At 37.1% G+C, this 16,668-nt stretch overlaps 1 long non-coding RNA gene across 1 annotated transcript in view; it reads right to left on the minus strand.

Annotated features, from left to right (window-relative positions):
• Positions 1–10,389: 10,389 nt before the first annotated feature.
• The window catches only part of LOC109268759 (uncharacterized), a 63,719-nt gene continuing 57,440 nt past the window's right edge, over positions 10,390–16,668 (minus strand). The window contains exons 6-7 of the long non-coding RNA XR_002080773.2: positions 14,432–14,569; positions 10,390–12,895 (exon numbers count right to left, since the gene is read on the minus strand). This is a non-coding gene — a long non-coding RNA (uncharacterized LOC109268759). The remainder of the gene's footprint in view (positions 12,896–14,431; positions 14,570–16,668) is intronic.

A 16,668-nucleotide genomic window follows, 5' to 3' on the forward strand; every position in this document is an offset into this window, starting at 1 on the left:
CACAAAAAAATTTTTTAATGTTTGTTTATTTTTGAGAGAGAGAGACAGAGATAGAGCATGAGTGGGGGAGGGGCCAAGAGAGATGGAGACACAGAATCCAAAGCAGGCTCCAGGTTTTGAGCTGTCAGCACAGGGCCCAACAGGGGGCTTGAACTCATGAGCCGTGAGATCATGACCGGAGCAGAAGACAGACGCTTAACTGACTGAGCCACCCAGGTGCCCCCCTGGTTTATTTCTTGATCCTAAAGTCCTTCTCCACAATGTACCCTCAAAGACTGGGATCCTTTTTTACTCTCAATTTATGCTTCTCCCTTTCCAGTGTGCAAAGGCCCTGCTACCTGTTGACAGTCTTATCTATATTGCAGTCTCTCTTTTTTTTTTTTTTTTAATTTTTATTTATTTTGAGAGACTACAATCAAGGGAGAGAGAGATTGGAGCATTGAGTCCATTGATATTTACAGTGAGTACTGAAAGATATGAATTTATTGCCATTGTGATGCTTGTAGAGTTGGAGTTTCTGGTGGTGTTCTCTGGTCCTTTGTTGCTTTTAGTCTTTTTTTTTTCTCCCTTCAGAGAGTCCCCCTTAAAATTTCTTGCAGGGCTGGTTTAGTGGTCACAAACTCCTTTAATTTTTGTTTGGGAAACTTTTTATCTCTGCTTCTATTTTGAATGACAGCCTTGCTGGATAAAGAATTCTCAGCTGCATATTTTTCTGATTCAGCACATTGAATATATCCTGCCACTCCTTTCTGGCCTGCCAAGTTTCTGTGGATAGGTCTGCTGCTAACCTGATCTGTCTTCCCTTGTAGGTTAGGGACTTTTTTTCCCTTGATGCTTTCATGATTCTCTCCTTGCCTGAGTATTTTGTGAATTTGACTATGATATGCCTTGTTGATGGTCAGTTTTTGTTGAATCTAATGGGAGTTCTCTGTGCTTCCTGGATTTTGATGTCTGTGTCTTTCCCCAGGTTAGGAAAGTTTTCCACTATGATTTGCTCACATAACCCTTCTACCCCTATTTCTCTCTCTTCCTCTTCTGGGACCCCTATGATTCTGATGTTGCTCCTTTTTAATGAGTCACTGATTTCTCTAATTCTTAAATCATGCTCTTTTGCCTTAATCTCCCTCTTTTTTTCTGTTTCATTATTCTCTATAAGTTTGTCCTCTATATCACTGATTCTCTGCCTCATCCATCCTTGCCACTGCAGCATCCATCCATGATTTCAGCCCAGTTACAGCATTTTTTATATCATTCTGACTAGTTTTTACTTCTTTTTTCTCTGCAGAAAGGGATTCTAATCTACTTTCGACCCCAGCTAGTATTCTTATTATCATGATTCTAAATTCTGGTTCAGAAATCTTGCTTGTATCTGTGTTGGTTAAATCCCTGGCTGTCATTTCTTTGTGCTCTTTCTTTTGGGTTGAATTCCTTCATTTTGTCATTTTGAAGGGATAAAAGGAATTAATGAGGTAGAAAAATTAAAATTAAATTTAAAAAAGTATTAAAATTTAAAAATTAAACACACAAATCGAATAAATGATGCTAGAACCTAGGTGTGTTTTGTTCTGGGTGTTGGAAGTGGTTTGACAGATTAGAGAAAAAAAGGGTGGGGGGGGAATCATTTGAGAGTTTGAGAAAATGAATACACTGAAGTAGACTAAAATGAGATGATGGGAGTAAAATAGAATTTGGAAAAATTTACACAAAAGTAAAGAATATAGAAAAAAATTAAAAATGTTTGTAATAGAAATTTAAAATAAAAATGAAGTTTTTCTGCATTCAAGAAAAAGAAAAATGAAAAAGAAAAAAAAGGAAATTGTTTGAAAATTTGAAAAAGTGAATATGCTGAAGTAGACAAATAAAATGATGGAAGTAAAATAGAATTTGAAAAATTTACACAAAAGTAAAAAACGTAAAAATTAAAATATTTTTAATAAAAATTGAAAATAAAAATGAATTTTCTGTTTTCAAGAAAAAGAAAAGTGAAAAAGAAAAAAAAAGAAAGAAAATGGAATAGGTGGACCTGCTAATAGATTGAAATAGGACTGAAATTACTTTGTTTTCCCCTAGAAGTCAGACTATGAAGCACTTTATAGTCCATAAACTAAGTAGGCAGTGAGACTTGTGTTCTTGAAGAGCGAGGTTGGCCCAGTTGGGCGGGGCTCAGTGTAACATCTCCGCTCTCCACTAGATGGCGCTGCTAGCCTACTGAGGTGGATTGTTGTGTCGCTCATAGGTGCGTATGCGCATGCTTGGGAGCAGTGAAAATGGCGTCACCCAGCCACCCAGTCTCTAGTATCGGAACTCTGTTCTCCCTGATCAAAAATCACGCACCTGTCCTCTGTCTTCAGCTTTCGTCCACTCCCTGCTTTTTCACTGTGTGTGACCAGGCCCCAGGCAGTACCTCTCTCCCGAGTTTTGTCTCAAATGTGGCTGTTTTCCCCATCCCCTTACTTCTGAAGGACTGCGGCTTTGACCTGTTCTTCCCCTCTGTGGGAGGGTCTTACCGACCAATGGCCGAATGAACAATGGCCGAATGTTGGCTGCACCCAGGAATGCTTGCTGGACCCTGCTGCTGCTGGTGCCCGAGACTGCGGCCATGTGCCAGCCTGCCCCAGAAAAAGTTCGCAAGATAGTGTAGCAGCAGCATTTCAGGGATTATGGAAAATCACAACACACATCTGGCACCTGGCTTCACCCTTAACGACCTTGTTCCAGCACCAGTGAATGTGGCCGTTTTCTGGGGTCTACTGGTACCAGGTGGCTTCAACAGTCTCTACCAAATGGCCTTCCAGCAGTGGAACTGCTTTCCCCAGTGTGGCCTGAGAACCTCCCGGACCCCACTCTGTTCCTGGGGATTCGCCTTTCCCACCAGAGCACCGCCAGGTATCGAGCTGTGGAGTTGCAGCCTTTGCGCTCCCCTTGTTTACAGTCTTAATGGAATTTAAACCATCTCCTCTCTCCTTTCTCCCTTGTTAGTTTAGTTCCTGCAGCTGTTTCCAATATTCCACTTTCTCTCCAGCTGCTTTTATGGAGGGGTGCTTTTCCCGTATTCTACCCCCCTCCCCAGTCTCCATCCTCTCTCCGCCAGCAAAAGTAGTTCCCTTCCGCGGCTTCTCGCTCCCAAATTCACCTCTCTGGGCCGCATACCTGCTGAATTCTGTGGTTCAGGTTGTGCAGATTTTTGTGTTAATTCTCCAATCAGTTTTCTAGGTGTATAGGATGGTTTAGTGATGGTCTGGCTGTATTTCATGGACGCAAGACACACAAAAAACTTCCATGCTGTTCTGCCATCTTGACTCCTCGAGAAGGGGAGAGAGAGAATCCCAAACAGGCTCCGTGCTGTCAGCGAGGAGCCTGATGTGGGGCTCAGACTCATGAGTTGCAAGATCATGACCTGAGCTGAAATCAAAAGTCAGACGCTTAACTGATTGAGCCACCCAGGCGCCCCTGCCATTTCCATTTTTAGATACTACATATGAACTGTTGTTATGCTCTACTATGGTGGGTGGGGGGATATTTCTATGGCTGCATTTAGAACTACTCTGCCAGTAGCTTTCTATAGATAGCTAGTGAATACATGCAAAAAGTTGGCTCAAATCTGGAGGCCAAAGAGAGATCACAAACAAGCTTTCAAGCCACTTCTGGAAAAATGAGAGAGGCTGACAGCACTCTGCCTGGTGCATTGCAGGATCCAGAGAAGGCATGCAAGCTTAAAAATTTTGCCACAAGAGGGAGCAAGAAGTGTGGAACAGATGTACCATAGAAGGTCTGAAATAGCCTCAGAATCTGGGAAGGCTGACAGTATCTATCACTCTTTTAAAGGCAGTTAGTAAAGATTGGAGGAGTTGACAGCTACTTCAACAGCAAACAAAGTCAGCAATGCAAAAGTTTAAGGCACATGAACAATCAAAGTAAGATGACCATAATCTTTCAGTAACTGAACCCAAAGACATATGATTTACCCAACAAAGAATTCAAAATGGCTATTTTAAGAAAACTCCATGAGTTGTAAGAAAACAGACAATTCAACAATATCAGAAAAACCATATATGAACAAAATGAGAAGTATAACAAAGAAAAATCATTAAGAATGAAACATTCTGGAGATACAGAATTCAATAGATGAAAATGTGATAGCATCAACAACAGGAGATCAATCAGAAGAAAGTGTCTAAGAGAGAAGACAGGGACTTTGAAATTATCCAGTCAGCGGAGAATGAAGAAAAAAGAATGAAAGGGTGAAGAAAGCCTAGGTGGTCTATGGGATGCCATCTAAAGAATCAATTTGTGAATTATTGGAATTCCAGAAAGAGGAGAGGGAGGGGGACAGCAAGCTTATTTAAAAATATAATGGCTGAGAACTTCCCAAACCTGATAGGAAATTTGGATATGCAAGTTCATGAAGCTCGTAAGTCACCAAGCAAAATTAACTTAAAGAGATCTTCTCCAAGATACATTATACTAAAACTCTAAAAAAGTCAAAAACAGAAACTGAAAAGGAGCAAGAAAAAAAATAGGCTTGTAACTTTCAAGTTAACTCCCATAAATCTTTCTCAGCAGAAACCTTATAGGCTGGAAGAGAGTGAGATCTATCAGGAGTGCTGAAAGAAAAAACAAAAATTGCCAAACAGGAATACACTGTGGCAAAGCTGTCCTTCAGAAATGAAGGAGAAGTAAAGAATTTTCCCAAACAAAAGTTGAGAGAATTCATCACCACTAGACCTGCCTTATGAAAAATGCTGAAAGGAGTTCTTCAAGCTGAAATGAAAGGATGCTAATTAGTAACATGAAAATATGTAACACTGGGAAAGGAAAGTATATAATCAAATTCAGAATATTCTAATACTATAATATGATGGAGTGTTAACTCTAGTATAAAACTTAAAGGTCAAGAATATTAAAAATAATTATAGCTACAATAATATGTTAACACAAAAAGAGGTAAATTGTGTCATCAAAACCAAAAGGGGGAGGAGTAAAAGCATAGAGATGTATGTGATTGGAGTTATTATCAGTGAAAAATACACTGATATACATATAAGATATTTTATGTAAGCTTCATAATACCCACAAAGTGAAAACCTATGGTACATTCACAAAAGAGGAGAATCAAAGCAAACCACTACAGAAAATCATCATTTCTCAAAGGCAGCAAGAGAGGAAGAAAAGAATGCAAAAACTACGAAACAGCCAGAAAACAATAGTATGACATTAGTAAGTCCTTACCTATCAACACTCTAAATGTAAATGGATTGAATTCTCCAATCAGAAGACATAGAGTGGCTAGATGGATTAAAAAACAAGACCCAATTATATGTTGCCTAACAGAGACTTACTTCAGCTTTAAAGACACACAAAGGTTCATCAGTGAAAGGATGGAAAGAGATATCCGATACAAATAGAAACCAAAAGAGAGCAGGTAGCGATACTTATATCAGACAAAATAGACTATGCCAAAAACAGTACCAAAAGACAAGGGAGTTTATTGCATAATGATAAAGGGGTCAATTCATCAAGAAGATATAACAATCGTAAATACATATGCATTCCAAATCAACCTAAACATATTAAGCACATACTAAGTGGCCAGAAGGGAGAAATAACAATACAATAACAGTAGGGTATTTCAATTTCACAACTTCAACAATGGACAAAACTGACTGGATGGAAAGGAAACATTTGACTGGAACTATATTCTAAACCAAATGCACCAGCAGACATATATAGAACATTCCATCCAAGAGCAGCAGAATATACATTCTTCTTAAGCCACATGGAACATTCTCTGGGATAGAGCACATGATAGGTCACAAAACAAATCTTAACAAATTTGAGAAGGTTGAAATCATGCAACATGTATTATTTTGACCACCATGTTGTGAAACTGAAATCAATATCAAAAGGAATATTGGAAAATTTACAAATATGTGGAAATTAACACATCCCTGAACAACCAATGGGTCAAAGACATCAAAAGAGAAATAAAAAAATATCTTGAAACAAATGAAAATGTAAACACAACATACACAAACTTATGCTATTATGCAAAAGAGGAAAGTTTGCAGTGAGAAACATCTGCATTAAGAAAAAAAAGATCTCAAATAATCTAATTTTACACCTCATGGAACTAGGAAAAGGAGAACAATTGTAGTCCAAAGTTAGCAGAAAGATCAGAGCAGAAATAAGTGAAATAGAGGTGAGAAAAACAATAGAATAAACAAAACTCAAAACTGGTTTATTAAAAACAAAAAATGGACAAATCTTTAGCTACATTAAAAAAATAAGACTCAAATAAAATTATAAATGAAAGGAGACATTACAGTTGATATTACAGAAATACAAAGGATAAATAAGAGACTACTATGAACAATTATATGCCAATAAATTGGATGACCTAGAAGAGATGGGTAGATCCCTAGAACCATATAATGTACCAAGACTGAATCATGAAAAAATAGAAAATCCAAGCAGACCAATAACAAGGAAATTGAATCAGTAATAAAAAACCTCCCAACAAAGAAAAGCCCAGAACCAGATGGTTTCACTGGTGAATTCTATCAAAGGTTTAAAGAAGTAATGCAAATCCTTCTCAAACTCTTCCAAAAAAATGAAGAAGAGAGAACACTCCCAAACTCATTCTATGAGGCCCCCTTATCCTCATGCTAAGGCCAGATAAAAACACTATAAAAAAAACTACATCTGATGAATATAGATAGAAATTCTCAACAAAATATTAACACAATATTAGCAAATAAAATACAACAGTATATTCAGAAAAGGATTATTTTTACACCATGATCAAGTCAGGTTTATCCCTGGGATGCAAAAATGTTTCAATATACACAAATCAATAAATGTGATACATGACCTTAATAGTATGAAAGATAAAAATCACCTCAATAGATGTAAAATAGCATTTGACAAAATAAAACATCGTTTCATGACAAAAATGCTCAATAAATTGTGTATAGAAGGAATATATCTCAACATAGTTAAGGCCATATATGACAAACCCACCACTAACATATTTAATGGTGAAAGGTCCAGAGCTTTTCCTTTAAGTTAGGACCAAGATAAGTGTACCCACTCTCATCACCCATTCAACATAGTACTGGAAGTCCTAGCCAGATAAATCAAGGAAGAAAAAGAGATAAAAGGTACCCAAATCAGAAAAGAAAGAAGCAAAATTGTCTTTGCAGACGATATTATCTTATATAGAGAAAATCCTGAAGGTTCCACCCAAAATCTTGCTGGAACTAATCAAGAATTCAGTAAAGTTTCAGGATAAAAAATCAACATACAGAAATCAGTTACATTTCTGTACACTAACAATAAAATGTCTGAAAAGTAAATAAAGCATCCCCATTTACCGTAGCATCAAAAAGAATACAATACTTAGGAATAAATTAACCTAGGAGGTGAAAGTTCTATGCACTGAAAACTGTAATACATTGATGAAAGAAATTGAAAAAGACACAAAAAATGGAAACATATCTCGTGTTCATGGGTTGGAAGAATTAACGATTTTAATATGTCCATACTACATAAAGCCATCTATGGATTCAATGCAATCCCTATGAAATTCCAATGGTGAAAAATTTATTTTCACCAAAATAAAACAGTTTGTATTATTTGTATGGAACCACAAAAGATCTTGAGTAGCCAAATCAATCTTGAGAAAGAACAGAACTGGAGACCTCACATTTCCTCATTTCAAGCTACACTACAAACCTATTTAGTCAAAACAGTATAGTTGTTACCATAAAAATAGACACATGGACCAATAGAACAGAATTGAGAGCTCAGAAATAAACCCTCACAGATACGGGCAACTAATATTGTAAAAGGGAGCCAAGAGTACTCAATGGGGAAAGCCTAGTCTCTTTAATAAATGATGTTTAGAAAAAGTGGATATCCACATGCAGAAGAATGACATTGGCCCCCTACCTCATGAAATCTAACTTGTAATGGATTTCAGACTTAAACCTGAAGCCATAGAACACCACACAAAAGAAGGGAAAAAATTCCTTGACATTAGTCTTAGCAATGATTTTTTTGATATGATCACCAAAGCACAAACAACAAAAACAAAAATACAAATACAAAAACAAAAACAAAAAAACAAACAAGTGGGATTGTATCAATCTAAAAAAGCTTCTACACAGCAAAAGAAACAATAAAATGCAAAGGCACCTTACAGAATGGGAAAAAAAATATTTGCAAACCATAGATTTGATAAGGAGTTAATAAGAAGAAATATAAAGACCTCATAAAAATAGCAAAGAGAGACTGAACAGATATTTTTCCACAGAAGACATACGTATGGCCAACAGTACATGAAAAGGTGCTCAACATCGCTAATCACCGGGGAAATGCAAGCCAAAACCTCAATCAGACATCACCTCACAACTGTTAGAATGGCTATCATTAAAAAGACAAAAGTTAGTAAGTATTGAAGAAGATGTGGAGAAAATGCAACCCTTATAAATCTGTCGGTGGGAGTGTAAATTGGTGCAGCCATGGTAGAAAACAATATGGAGGTTCTAAAACATTAAAAATAGAGCTACCATATGATCCAGCAATCCAATTCTTGGTATGTATCCAAAAGAAATAAAAACCTAATCTTGAAGAGATATCTGCACTCCCATGTTCAGTGCAGCATTATTCACAATAGCAAAGATATGGAAACAACCTAAGTGTCCATCAATGGATGAATGGATAAAGTAGATATGTTATTTATATATAATAAAATATTAGTCGTGAGAATGAAGGAAATTCTGCCATTTGAGATAACATGGATGGGCCTTGTGGGCATTATGCTAAGTGAAATAAGTAGGACAGAGAATGGTAAATACTGCATGATATGTCTTACATTTTCATGGAGAATGGAAGGGGTGGGGCTTGGTGGGAAATAGGGAAATGCTGGTCAAAGGATACAGACTTTTCAAGTTATAAGACTGGAATAAGTTCTGGGAACCTAATGCACAGCATTGTGATTATAATTAGTAATACTGTGTATTATATACTTGAAAGTTGCTAAGAGAGTAGATATTAAATGTTCTCACCACAAAAGAGAAATGGTATTTATGTGATGTGATAGAGATGATAGCTAATGCTATGGTGGTAATCATTTTGCAATACGTATATGCATTAAATCAAGTGTACACTTTAAATTTACCCAATATTTTATGTCAATTATATTTCCTTTTTTAAATAATATTTTTAAAATGTTTATTTAGTTTTGAGAGAGAAAGAGAGAGAGACAGAGCACAAGTGTGGGAGGGGCAGAGAGAGATGGAGACACAGAATCAGAAGCAGGCTCCAGGCTCTAAGCTGTCAGCACAGAGCCCGACATGGGACTGGAACTCATGAGCTGCGAGATCATGACCTGGGCCAAAGTCAGATGCTTAACCCACTGAGTCACCCAGGCGTCCCTATGTCAAATATATTTCAAGAAAGGTGGGAAAAAGATGCTACCGACGTAAATCTCCCTTATTTTTGTAATCATAGTGTAATACACAATATTCACAATCCTCTTATTATCACATGATATGTTTGACAAAAATATTACAGTCATAAATATTGTGAGATTTTACCCCACAAAGTTCCATTTTATTTGAATATTGTTCAAAATCACCATGTGGCTATGCACAAACATCATTATAACTTAATATAGCATAGACTTTTTAATGTGTGGACTGCTTGACATTGATGCTTCATGTAAGTATTAAGAATCAACCTGAACAATACACAGCTTAGTTTTGGAGGAAGGTCACCAAGTGTTTGAATTCTTGAATATTGCTCTGTATTCCTGACTTTATGGTACACTTAGGTGCCCTTAGTTGAGGAAAAAACAGTCTATGGTATTTTGTTCAAGATTGTTTTATGAAGCACTGAGTTATTTGCCTTGTTATTACTGGCACATTTCAATTAAAGTTACTAGTACAATTGCACCTATGTAGAGGACAAAAGTGTCCAGATGCTAATTTTGTTATGGACATGTTGCTAACGTGAGTAAATCTAGAAATTTCCATAATATTGTGAAGATTTGAAGGATTAGATTTAATTTAGGAGACTCTGGGATCTGCATTTATACTTATCAAGTTTTATTCCATTCATCTCTTTCCATAATTAAAATGAACATATTCTACTGAACCATATGAAATTGCCATTTTTATTTAAAAAAAAATAACTGAAAACTGGCAATTTCATATGCTTCACTACATATATTTGTCTTTATATCCTGTCTGAATATTCAACAGAAACTATAAATGTAGAAAGTTGTGAATACTGAAATAATTTCCTTCTAGTGAAAGGTGAAAACTTAATTTAGTGTCTGCTTAGAAGTGTTATTTGTAACATTTTATTTTTTTTAATGCTTATTTATTTTTGAGATGGAGAGGGAGACAGAGCGTGAGCAAGGGAGGGAGGGCAGAGAGAGGGAGACACAGAATCCAAAGCAGGATCCAGGCTCTGAGCTGTCAGCACAGATGAGGGACTCAAACTCACAAACTGTGAGGTTGTGACTTGAGCCCAAGTCTGACGCTTAACTGTCTGAGCCACCCAGGCGCCCCTTATTTGTAACATTTTAAATTAATTCCATTATTGCTCTGACTCAATTGAAAATGAAAAGCTCTAAGGGAGAAAAAGTGATATTGAGTTAAAATGCCCCTATAATTTCTTCCTTTGTAAGAAATGGGATAATAGTGAACTTATTTAAATTAGAATATTAAAAGGAGGGGGATATATATTGTCCTTATTTAAAAACTGGCATCATATTACATTTATGTACTTACCAAGTTCAAGGACAGTCATTGTGGATCATGTTTAAAGGGGTAGAAGAGAAGGAAAAATAAAGGTCAGAGTGGTAGAAATAAAGAAGTGTCATAGGACCTGTAGAGATGTTCAGAAGGCTGAAGTCTAAGAGAAGGTCAGCCAAAGGATATGTCAGCCAAGATGCTGACAATTACTTCCAAAAAACCATTTCCATGGAATGGTAGAAGTAGAAAGTACATTGCAGCTATTGAGTTATTACTTGAAGGAAGTTAGAAGTAGGGGATATAAGTGTGGTCAGCTGTTTCAGAGGCATTGTAACAAAAGTATCCTTGCCTGTTATGAGAGAACAGAATTGAGGGAAGGTTTGTTATTTTTTGGTAGCCTTAAAATCAATATGATGAGTTTGTTAGCATGCTAAAGGTAAAAATAAAATGGAGAAATAAATATTTAATAATTCTTTGCTCATATATAGTAAAACTTTAACCTATTATAGAACTTATTATTTAGTGTTAAATTATTTGTGTCTTTGTGCTGAAGACTGTAATGATTGACTTGAGTTGGCAATCGATGGCATTTTTCACATTGGGAGATGCTGTTGCCACTGGTGCAATTTCTTTTCTTAATGGATGAGTCTTTACATGATTTATTTATGGCAGTGGTGGCCTGGGGGAGATAAATTTGCAATTGGCCATCCAAGCTTGCAAGGCAAAATAAATGATTAGAATTAACTGGTAGTGTGTTAATACAATTAACACAGAGGATAAAATTATTTATTGCTCATTCTCTGGCAATTTGATTCATCAATTGTTTATTTTACCTAATTTCTGTATCAATTAGCCCTGTTTCTTATGCAGTTGTTGATGCGTGTGGATTTCTCATAACATTACTTACTTTTCCTCTGGCTAATGATTCCATTTCATAATGTCACAGGAGCTGATATTTTGGAGGCTGGGAGAATGGTGGCTCTTGTTTCTGTGGCCGGGATTACATTTTCTCTGTAAGGCTGACTCTGGGAAGACAGTGGTACCCCTCTCCCTCACTGCGGGGAAGGCAGAGCTTCATACCCATTAGAGGTGGCTTTCAAGGCCTTAATACCTTGAAGGTATCTTAAGGCCTTAGTATCACTTACTAAATTTCCCCCTTGAAACACCTGGGACAGCGGTAAAAGAAAAGTCTTCTATTTCTTACAGGAATGGTAAGCTACACTTTCTGCTGTTACCAGTCAGTATACATACACTTACCAACAGAGCCAGAAAGATATTTCTAATCTAGGGGCTATTTTCTATGCTAATTGAAGCAAGAATGCTGTTTTCAATTAATGACCCACTGTCTGGCTCCAGAATCAGGCAGATCCCATTATATGTCATGTTCTCTGTTGTGCCAATTTTGTATTCTGGTAACATAGCATATGCAAAGTTTGGATGGACATTTCTATCAGGCCTCCCTCTGTAGGTTAAAGGTCACTTCCTGGATTTTTCTGTTAGGACACCATTTCAGAACACTGCCATTGGCTAAACATAAAGCACTGTTATACCAGGATGTAATAGTAGACCCTGGTCTCAGGGTCATTAATACAATTTGTTCAGGGTCAGTGGAATTTAGATAGTCAGTGAGTTTAGCCAAAACAAAAAACCCCCCAAAAAACCCAAAAAGCAAAAAAACAAAAAAACAAAAACACCCCAACCAAACAAACAAAAAACAAAAAACCAACCCTCTCTCTTTTCTTTACAAATGGGTAGAAACTGTTTTTTGTGCATGGAGTGTTTAACTGTGGCAGGGAGTATTTCTGGGCAGGTTCAGTTCAATGGTGAAAAGCATCTGAGCAGCCAGGGCCCCAGAATCTGGCATAAAGAATAAATTCCTGAGAGAAACAATGAAAATCCATTCAAAGGGGGGTATCCATGTAGTATTTGATGAGAAGCATTAAATTGCAGCCAGCTGTCTGGGCCTGAAGGATATTCATTTGTTGATTTTATGGCAAGTATCAAGTGAGCTGAGTTGCCATCTTCCAGATCATAAAATGTGTCATGAAGGATTGGGAAATGAAGTCTGTGCCCAATAGTTGATGTTATCAATTGAATCGGATGAACAACTTTTGGAAATGTGTTGGTTTGACCTAGAAGGAGCACACAAGAAACCAATTTCAACAAATATCAACAAATACCAGTCTTCATTTAAATGTTGAAGGATGTCTTGATGATTGACTTGCTTCACCATATTCATTTTTTGACCTGCTTTGCATAGGAAAGTGGGAATGCATCTATTGATACTCAGTAGATATATGTGTGCATTGGCCACTTTGTGTTTGGGTACCACATAAGTAGCCCCAGAGATGAGTGAAAGAGACTGACTTCTTTCATCTCTGTTTTTAGCCTTTGATTTGGGATACTGCCTCCATCTACTCAAGAGTCAGTTTCATTTGTCTCAAGCTCAGTCAGACCTTCTTCTACCATTTTCTTTCTCCCTCTTCTCTTCCCTCTTCTTTCCTTCTTAATCTTTCCTCATAATCAGTTAATAGATTTTGCATTTTGGCTTGAGGCTGCTTTAATATATTCATAGAATTTGTTAGTTTCCAAATTTCTTAATTCTTTCAGTCTTAAATTAAGTATGAAGAAAATCTTGAAATTAGTTCATCAAGCAACCAAATCTGGGCTGGGGGCAGCGGGCCCAAATTCCTAAACTGATTGTGTGTGTGTGTGTGTGTGTGTGTGTGTGTGTGGTTAAGAGCTCAATGGGGAAAATTTTTTTTAATGTTTATTTATTTTTGGAGAGAGAGAGAGACAGAGTGTAAGCAGGGGAGGCACAGAGAGGGAGACACAAAACCTGAAGTAGGCTCCAGGCTCTGAGCTGTCAGCACAGAGTCTAATGTGAGGCTCGAACCAATGAACCATGAGATCATGACCTGAGCAGAAGTCAGACACTTAACCAACTGAGTCATCCAGGCTCCCCTAAATGGGGCAATTTTTTTAAAGTTCAGCATATAAAAGTCATATAATTGAACAAAGGTGTAGAAATGAGCTAGTGCTTGCTGTAATTAACTAACTAAATTAAGACATTTAATTTCAAAGAAGCTGGAGAGAAACTGAAGCTCAGTATTGACATGGTGTGGGGTTGTCTGAGAAGGAAGTTGGAGTGACTTATTATCAGAAAAATGGGGATATGCTGCAATACAACAAGGGTAGGTTGCTTTAGATACTGTGGGTAGCTGAGGTGCCTGGGTGGCTCAGTTGGTTGAGCATCCAACTTTTGGCTCAGGTCATGATCTCACAGCTCATGAGTTCGAGCCCTGCACAGGGTTCTGTGCCTGGATCCTGCTTTGGATTCTGTGTCTCCTTCTCTCTCTCTGCCCCTCCCCTGGCTTGCTCTCTGTCTCTCAGAAAATGAAATAAAATAAAAAATGTTAGATATTGTGGGTAGCACCAAGTTGGCAAGATGCGGAGTGTCATGCTACCGGAAAAAGGATACTGAATCTAGAAGAGAGAATAGGGCACTCACTTGATGAACAAAAAGACTTTTTTTAAAGTGAGACCTGAGCATTGCTGCATGTTTCATGAGACTAGTTAACAGTGTGTGTTCTGACTCCTAGGGAGATGACTTCAAACAGGCTCAGATTTCATTAGCCTTACCATTCCTTGATGATAGAAATGCTTACCTGGGTGTGACATGTCCTCAGGTTTTTGAGATTCAGAGTGGAGAGCACATGTTGCCAGAATCCTTCTTGCTTGAAGCAATTCATATTTATTGAAAGACAAACTGGTTGCACTTTGTCTAAATAATGTTTCTGGAAACTCTGTAGTGAATCCAGATAAAATGGTGAGCATCTATTTAATTGAGATGCTTACTTCAAACATAGTAAATGCCCCAGAATTAAATATTGTCCATGAAAGTTACCATACAAGTAGGTTTTCATATGAAACAAGTTCTAAGAAAATCATTCTGATGTGGATTATCTTAATCCAGGGATAACAGCTTGTATATCATAAACATTCACCATACACTAGGCATTCTGCTAAGTGAATATTTTATTTTATCTTCACAATAAATATACTAGTATAACTGTTATCCTCAATGTATAAATGATTAAAATGAAATAATAAAATTAAGTAACTATCCAAGGTCATACACATAGTATATTATAGAGCTAGATTTTGAACTCCTGTCTGACTATAGATACTGAATTCTTAATCACAGTACTGCAGGTGTTAACAGTATATCATGAGACAGAAGCTAAATGAAAAATGATGGTCTTAACTTTACCAATAGAAATTGAGTTTGTTAGCAAGGATTTATCTGTGATGGACCATAAGGTTGCAATGTCTTATGATTAGTGTCTTTCTAAAATAATTTAGGAATGATAATAAGTAGACAGAGCATAGTGTAACTGATAGCTTGAAGTTCCTTACAGGACTGTGAAACTTTGACATATCTGAATATTGTATTTAATTTGTATGGGGCATAAGATAATACTGTATTTGTTTGCTGATTTCTTAGGTAGTATATTCTTATTTTTTTTCCTCCTGAAAATGCCTATGTTCCTTGTAGAAATATTGGAAAATACAGAAAATATATGGAAAAGGAAGTTAAAAACTCATAATTTCACTGCAGTTAACATTTAGGTACTCTATTTTAATCTTAACATTTTAACCAACATTTGCTGGTTACTGCTTGTTACTATAAAGATTCACTGAAAAATAGAGCAAATAGAAAATTAACCAACTGCTACAAACTTGCCTTGTATACTGTTAATGTCATAAGAGGTCTCATATCTTTTTTAATGTTTATTTATTTTTGGGAGAGAGCACAACGGGGGGAAGGGCAGAGAGAGGGAGACAGAGGATCCAAAGCAGGCTCCGTGCTGACAGCAAAGAACCTGATGTGGGACTCAAACTCGGGAACTACAAGATCATGACCTGAGCCAAAGTTGGACACTTCACAGACTGACCACCCAGGTGCCCCAGTAGTCCCATATCTTGCTGTGAATACGTTTTTGGAGTTATGTGGGTGATTTAACACCATTTCAGTAGAATCCAGGTTAAACACCATGTTGCCTGGAAAAGGTTTGCTAGTTCTTAAAAATTTGCTGTGAGCTAAATATTCTCTGCCTGAGTACCAGTGAGTAAGAACATGCTTTATAATCTTTGAGCTCATACCTTCTGGTACCTAGAGGACTTTGCAAGTTTGGGAAGCTCAGAAAGGAAGGAAACAGATAAATCATGTAACTGAGTAAATGATGAGGTCTCCTTAGAATAAGGTTGGGTTTTCATAATCATATCACATGTCGAGTCAGATGTGCCATCCCCTACAAAGTTTGTGTTTACGCTCATGCCAAGAGGTAAAATTGTTTCCATAGGAATGGGGAATGAATGAATCTGGTGACAAACTGTAGGAGTCTCAAACATATGTTTATGCTCATGAAGATGCTTTTGTTTTAGCTGACTTGACAGGTGCAACTGGCTGAACTCAAGGGGAAAATGCGAGGCTGCCAATGTCTCCCTTGCTGATGCTGAAAGAGTCAAGAAACTGTGAGATGACTGTACAGATCTTTCCAGGTAGGCTGGAACAGGGCCACTCCAGTTGCTGAGAAATGTTGTCATTGAAGATAGTCCTTCTGAAAGTGTGGTTCTATTTTGCATTACTTCCTGAGAGATAGAGGACCCAAGAAAAATGAGGGTACTTGGAGAAGGCAAGTAGGGCTTGTGAATGCCAAGCTTGATTAATCGATTCTGAGACAAGGTCAGATAAAACAGGAGGCTTTTGTACTTTTATTCTGTGCATCAGGGTGTGCTCCTTTATTGCCTATTCTGTAAAGTCTAGTTTTTTTTTTTTAAATAACATTGACACTGTGGAAGTTCTACTCTGAAGGAAGTCGACATTTGTGAGTGAAGTAGC

Source organism: Panthera pardus, unplaced genomic scaffold, assembly GCF_024362965.1.
Source record: "Panthera pardus isolate Hobbes unplaced genomic scaffold, ASM2436296v1 HiC_scaffold_6, whole genome shotgun sequence".
Classification (NCBI taxonomy): Eukaryota; Metazoa; Chordata; class Mammalia; order Carnivora; family Felidae; genus Panthera; species Panthera pardus.